Raw genomic sequence first — 7,435 nt, forward strand, 5'->3', positions numbered from 1 at the left:
ATGGAACAATAAATATTGAACATCCCCATCTGCCATTACTTTTGTTTTCAGACTCGAAAAGCCAACTACTCAGGACAGCGAGAATTAGCAGAGAGGTACTCCAAGACAGCACTCATCGTGAATTATATCATCAGTGGCATTGCCCTTGTTATTATTGTTATTGTTATCATCGTGATTACGATTTGAAGATAAAAGCTTTTAGAGCTGACAAAGTTGGATGGAGATCACAAACCGATTAGTTTTTCTGTATTTTAAAGGTTACTCACTCTATTTATAATAATTCTTATGCTTTAAAGCTGATTATTGTATGTTTAAAACAATGAAAGCTACCATACAGTTTTCTGTTCTCTTCTATAATGTTTTGTTTATTTAAATATATTGTATGCAGCTGTGCTCATTTTTTACATATATATTATATTACATGCAGTATGTGTAATGTGTCTTCAAGATTGAATATCTTTGAAGAAACACCCAAACAATTTAACAATGGGAGGATGAAATATTAAACAAATAAATGTTTTATTACACTGAATTATAACCTACAGTTCATGACAGTTTATAAGAAATGTGTCAGAAAATACTATTGTGAACATTTCCTGAAATTAAAGTGTTAGTCAAATACTGAAATCAGAAAGCACAAACATTTATTTTATTTAAAAATCCATGATAAAGTTTCTTTTTACAACTTTCTTTTAAAGTGCATGTTTGTTCTATATTTTGAAAAAAAAAAAATTCTTAATTTTAACACATTTTAAGTAAATTTTACTGCTACTACTCTGTACAATCTACTTGCTATTGAACTTAACATTCATAAAGAAATTAGGTTAATATTACATAATTATATTTAATTTATAATTATATTTTATTTCCAATTAAGTAAAATTTACTTACCTAAGTAAATTTAACAAAGACAACAAGCAATTTTGCCAATAAAATAGAGTACTTTTTACTAGCCTACTTGAAATACATTTATTTTACCCAATATAGTACCTAATTAAACCTTGCTTTTAAACAGATGAAACATCTAAGTAAATATTACAATAAATATCATATAAACACACATTTACATAAATAGTAATGTGGCACTACTTGGTAAACAGTACACAATGTCGGTGTCACGACCGGGATACAGGAAAACAAGGTGAGAGATCCAAATGTGAGTATGTCTTTTATTAGGGGTAATCCAGATCGTAAACAGTCCATGGAGGGGTCAAAACCAAAGAAGCAATCCAAACAATACTAGACAGACACAAACACACGGGCAAGAACAAGACTAGACTTTGACGGGATTAACTCTACAGACTCCGGGACACATACTAAGACAGACAGGGTATAAATACACAGGGAAATGACAAGCGCTAATGGGGAATGGGCTGAGTGCAATGATTAATGATTAGTGACAGCTGAGTGCAATGAGAAGACGGAGATCGTGGGGAATGTGGTTCAGGACGTGACAGACACTGTGGGGAAGGAGGACATCAATATCCCAGAGTAATTCATGTACTCAAACAGTAATGTAATAGAATAATGATTAGTTATGTCTGAATGTATGACGTAATGGATGACGTATATGAGGAAGGACGTAAAGTGTGTGTGTATAGGGTGACTACTGAATAGTTATAAACAAGTTCACCAATAGCTTCAGTAAAAGTTCAAAGAACATAATCAAGACTGGACATTGTATTCTTCTGCAACATACAAAGGGGTTTTTTACATGGTGTCAGAGTGCCGATCATCTGGATAGCGGAGTTTAACCCACCTGAAAGCTTTTGCTTTGAGAGACCCGTGGAATGGACTGACTGGAAAAAGCGATTTACACGTTACAGAACGGCGACTAAACTTGATAAGGAGGACGGCAGTGTACAAGTAAGCACCCTTATCTATTCCCTGGGAGGCGAAGCAGAGAATATTTTCAGCTCATTCATCTTTGAGGAGGAGGGAGATGAGGACAAATACAAACTGGTGCTCGGCAAGTTTTGATTCGTATTTCATACCAAAGCACAGCGTAATACACGAAAGAGCATGCTTCCATCAGCGCGTTCAATGTTCAGGAGAGAGAGCGGAATCTTTTATCTGCTCCCTTTATGAATTGTCAGAGCATTGCGAGATTGGGGCCGCTCGTGAGGAACACATTAGAGACCGAATTGTGGTCGGAATTCAGGACAAGGAGCTGTCGCGCAAGTTGCAGCTAATTTCAAATCTCACACCCGAGATGACGATGCAAGAAAGCCGCCAATCAGAGGAAGTGAACGCACAAGTTAGCGCGCAAGGAGAAGCTGCTGCATGCGCTATTGTAGAGAGTAGCACATAAAAGATACACACAACGGAAGCAACAAGCTCCAGGGATAAAGTTTAAACAAGAAGCCAGAGACAATGAAAGAGAGAAAATATGCGGCAGATGTGGAAAAGGAATGCACAAAAAATCTGACTGTCCAGCACTGAAATCCTCATGCAACAGATGTAGGAAAATGGGACACTGGGAAAAGATGTGCAAGAGCAAAGTGGTGAGTGAAGTAAGAGGCTGTGAAGAGTATAATTACCACTTTCTGGGTTCAGTTAATAGCACATATTCCTGCAATGAATGGACTGTTCAATTAGAGATTGGCAGTCACCGGTTAGCTTTAAAATAGACCCCCGTGCTGATGTGTGCATTATGACTGAAGAAGAATTTAGAATGCTCAAGCCTGAGAAAACACTACTCACTTCTAAGACTGTACTGAATAGCCCAGGTGGCCGTCTGGACTTTATCGGTCAGTTTACAGCACACACAGAATTAAAAAATAAGCGGTACTCATTCAAAGTGTATGTTATCAGAGGAGAGACCCCTAGCAGCCTACTTTGTCAAACAGTAGCCAAGCAGATGGGGCTGGTGAAGATTATTCTGGAGGTGCACAGTGCTGTAATGGAAGTTGGCTTACTAAAAACAGAGCCAGTGAAGATTCCATTACAAGAAAATGCACAGCCCTATGCAGTATATACTGCGCGCAGGATTCCAATCCCCTTCATGACACCTGTAAAGGAGGAACTAAACAGGATGGAAGCCGAGGGTATCATAGAGAAAGTAACGGAGCCCACAGAGTGGTGTGCACCGATAGTGCCAGCTCCTAAAAAGTCTGGACAGGTGCGCATGTGTGTCGACCTCAGGGAGTTAAATAAAGCTGTCAAAAGAGAAAGGTTTGTTTTACCTACTGCAGAGGAGATAACAGCTACACTGAATGGTGCAAGAGTGTTCTCCACACTGGATGCAGCTGCAGGGTCCTGGCAAATACTGCTGGATAAAGACAGTCAAAGACTGACAACCTTTATTACTCCATTCGCCAGGTACTGCTTCAAACGTCTTCCCTTTGGAATTTCCAGCGCTCCTGAAATCTTCCAAAGGAAAATTATGGAAACTCTAGAAGGCCTGGAGGGAGTGAACGTTTACATGGATGATATTATCATCCATGGAAGGGATGGGGCGGAGCATGACCAACGACTACAGTCAGTGATGGAACGATTACAATCAGCTGGCCTGAGGTTAAACACAGGGAAATGTAGGATGAGGCAAGAGAAGCTACACTTCCTAGGCCATGAAATCAGTGCTGATTGGGATACGGCCGGACCCGGCCAAGCTATCGGGTATTAACAAACTGCCTTCACCTGATAACACCCAGGGGTTAAAAAGTTCTCGGGATGATCAAAGGCCGCTCTACGATTTGCTGAAAGTCAAAGCAACATGGACATGGGGTTCAGCCCAACAAGCAGCTTTGCAGGAGATAAAAGGACTCCTCATGTCCTCACCTACCTTAGCATTTTATGATGCGAGAAAACCAACAATGGTGTCAGCAGATGCAAGCAGCAATGGAATCGTTGGTGTACTGATGTAGAAACATGACAAACAAGAACTGGAGACCATGGCTTATTTCTCAAGACAACTTAGCGAAGCTGAAACCAGATACGCTCAAATAGAAAAGCAGTGTCTGGCAGCTGTCTGGTCATGTGAGAGATTCTAAATAAGTTCAAGCTTATCAGTGACCACAAGCCATTGGTGCCACTAATAAACGTCAAAGACCTGGACTTGGTTCCAATCCGTTGCCAATGCTCTGTCCAGCAGCCCCTCAGACGGTTTACAGGACTGTAGTGACACCCATTTAGATGTGGAGTGCTATGTGGCATCCATTATTGACAACATGCCAGCTTCAAAGCAAAAGATGGACATCATCAGGTTATCTGATTATCTTATCTTAACTGTCGAAGATGAAAGCCTGCAAAAGGTAATCACATATATTCAGTCAGGTTGGCCTAAACAAATAACCAGGGTGCATCAGATGGCCAGAGACTTTTTCCTCGTGAGAAATGAACTTTCCACTCTAGATGGAATTGTCACCAGGGGCAACAGAATGATCATACCTGAAAAACTGAGGGCGGAGATCATAGATCGCATACACGATGGGCATCAGGGACTGAGCAAATGCCGGGAAAGAGCAAACACATCGGTGTGGTGGCCTGGTTTATCGTCCCAAATTAAGCTTAAAATCTCGTCGTGCCAGTCCTCCCAAGAAATGAGAAGAGCTCAGCCCAGAGAACCACTTCCTGAAAGGCCATGGAAGAGAATCGGAATTGATCTTTGCGAACATAACAAACATACCTACCTCGTCATTTCAGACCACTACTCACGCTTTCTAGAGGTTCTACACATGCCCACAACTACCAGTACACAGGTAGTGAGAAAACTAAAAGCCACCTTTGCCCGCTATGGTATAGCTGAGGAGGTGGTCAGTGACAATGGGCCACAATTCACCAGTGTGGAGTTCAAAGAATTGGCTTGTGAGCTAGATTTCAAACACATAACCTCCAGCCCACATCACCCACAAGGAAATGGGCATGCTGAAAGAGCCGTACAAAATAATTTTAAAGCAAAAAGACCCCTTCTGGCGCTTATGTGTTACAGATCTACTCCATGCAGTAGTACAGGTGCCAGTCCAGGAGAACTCTTGATGGGTCTGAAAATTCGGACAACCTTACCCACCCTTGATATTAATCTGCTACCTAAATGGCCAAACAAAAACAGTTATCGAGAGAAATGATGCAGCCAAAAAAAAAAGGAACAAGCTTATTACTACTACTTATATACCTCTGCTATATCCAGGGAATCAGGTCCTCACCAAAGTGGACACTCAAAAATCCTGGCTGACAAAGGCAACTGTGATGAAGGGAAGTGTCACACCACGATCTTATCTTTTGGAGACAGAGCAAGGGGGTATGTTACACCGAAACAGATGCCACCTACAGGAAGTGCCAGTGGAGAAAGCACCAATAACAACATCTGTAAATACCCCACAGCATGAGACCGCACTACCAACAACAATGAGTGCTGTCAGGACACCAGATGTTCCAGAACAATATGGAATAAATCCATATCCTGGACTGGTACGAAGCAGGTCTGGCAGGATTAGCAGATCACCACAAGTTCTGGACCTATAAATGAGGAAAGAAAGATAAGAGACAGAATCGTATAGTATGGGTACTCTGAGAAATGTTGAGATGTTAAATGCAGTTCACAGTAAACCCAAGTTAATATAGTTTCATTAGAGACGGTGTATGTTCTACATTTGGAAGGAAATGTTTTGCCTAAATGTTACATGTATGCTTGAAGTAACAATGAAGCATTTGTTTGTTATAAGGCGAACAAGAGATTGAAAAGGGGGAGATGTAATAGAATAATGATTAGTTATGTCTGAATGTATGACGTAATGGATGACGTATATGAGGAAAGACGTAAAGTGTGTGTGTATAGTGTGGCTACTGAATAGTTGTAAACAAGTTCACCAATAGCTCCAGTAAAAGTTCAAAGAACATAATCAAGACTGGACATTGTATTCTTCTGCAACATACAAAGGGGTTTATTACAGTACACTGACTGAACTTCTGTGAAGAGAGAACTGAAGATGAACACCGAGCCGAGCCAGATAACGAACTCTTGAACGAGTCAAGAACCGTTTCTGTCGGACGCGTCCGATTCGAGAACCGGGGAGCTGATGATACTGCGCATGTGTGATTCAGCGTGAAGCAGACTGTCACACAGAGCATCTGAATCAAACTGATTCTTTGGTGATTGATTCTGAATTGATTCTGTGCTAATGTTTTGAGCGCTGGTAAACCGAAGGCTTGAATCAAGGGCAATCACCAATGATGCCATTACACAAGAGCGCAAAAGAACCGGTGAACCGTTTTTTTCAACCGGTTTATTGAATCAAACTGTCCGTAAGAATTACTGGTGATCCGAAAACCGATGCAACTGGTTCTTGACTCGTGAACAAGTCAGTCTATTGTTCGTTATCTGGCTCGGCTCAGTGTTCATCTTCAGTTCTCTCTTCACAGCAGTTCAGTCAGTGTACTGTTTGAGTGCATGCATTACTCCGGGATATTGGTTTTTTTGAACTCAGGGGGAGTGTCAGCCACATTAAAAAAGTTAACAGCTTAAGTCATTTGTGGATTAATGCGTATTGGAGACGAGAACCATTTAATATGATTGAGTTCGATTTGGTGAACTGGTTCAAAAAGATCCGGTTGCATCGAATGATTCGTTCACAAACCGGATATCAAAAACTGCTTTGTTTTGTATTCTCTCACAACAGACACGGAAGTTTTTGCTATTTTTGGACCAAAATGTATTTTCAATGCTTCAAAAAAATTCTAACTGACCCTCTGATGTCACATGGACTACTTTGATGATGTTTTTCGTACCTTTCTGGACATGGACAGTAGACAGTTCACACAGCTTCAATGGAGGGACTAAGAGCTCCCGGACTAATTCTTAAATATCTTAAACTGTGCACCAAAAATAAACGGAGGTCTTATGGGTTTGAAACAACATGAGGGTAAGTTATTATTAATTAGTTATTAACTATCCCTTTAAAGCCTTTTATACAGTACATGGTTAAAGCTTATGGGTGAGTCACGTGATGAAAGAACGACTCAGACCCGAAGACTTGTCAGATAAGAGGTGAGGTGAACTAATCATGGACTGAAGTGCCAGGTAAACGATGAATTCATCTTTTCTGTTTATTATAGCATTATAGTTTTGTATTGTTTGTAATGTGATCAACGTTTGCGTAAGTACTAGTAGACATGGTAGGGAAGTAACATAACATTTTAATTATATTTTGATAAAATGAACAGAATGACTCGAAAAAAGATTTGTTAATTTTGCTGAACGAGACTCAAAGGTCCAAGTGGTAGGCGTGACGTAAAAGTCGTCATTGGAGAGTTTGTCTGGGAGGCTCTGAGCAGACGTACTCTGTAGTCTTCACATGCACAACGTGTGTGAAGAAGCCTGTTGCTACTCGAACCTGTACAAACAGTCAATAAAACAACAAAGACAGCCAGATGTGCAACAATTCTGGGCAACTGTTTGTTCATGTTTGTTACGGAGCGGACCATCAGCATACGCTTT

General features: G+C 40.6%; 1 pseudogene; it reads left to right on the forward strand.

Annotated features, from left to right (window-relative positions):
• Positions 1-2,860: 2,860 nt before the first annotated feature.
• LOC127951419 (uncharacterized) overlaps positions 2,861-7,435 on the forward strand; it is a 14,153-nt pseudogene continuing 9,578 nt past the window's right edge.

The sequence above is a fragment of the Carassius gibelio genome, chromosome B2 (assembly GCF_023724105.1).
Source record: "Carassius gibelio isolate Cgi1373 ecotype wild population from Czech Republic chromosome B2, carGib1.2-hapl.c, whole genome shotgun sequence".
NCBI lineage: Eukaryota > Metazoa > Chordata > Actinopteri > Cypriniformes > Cyprinidae > Carassius > Carassius gibelio.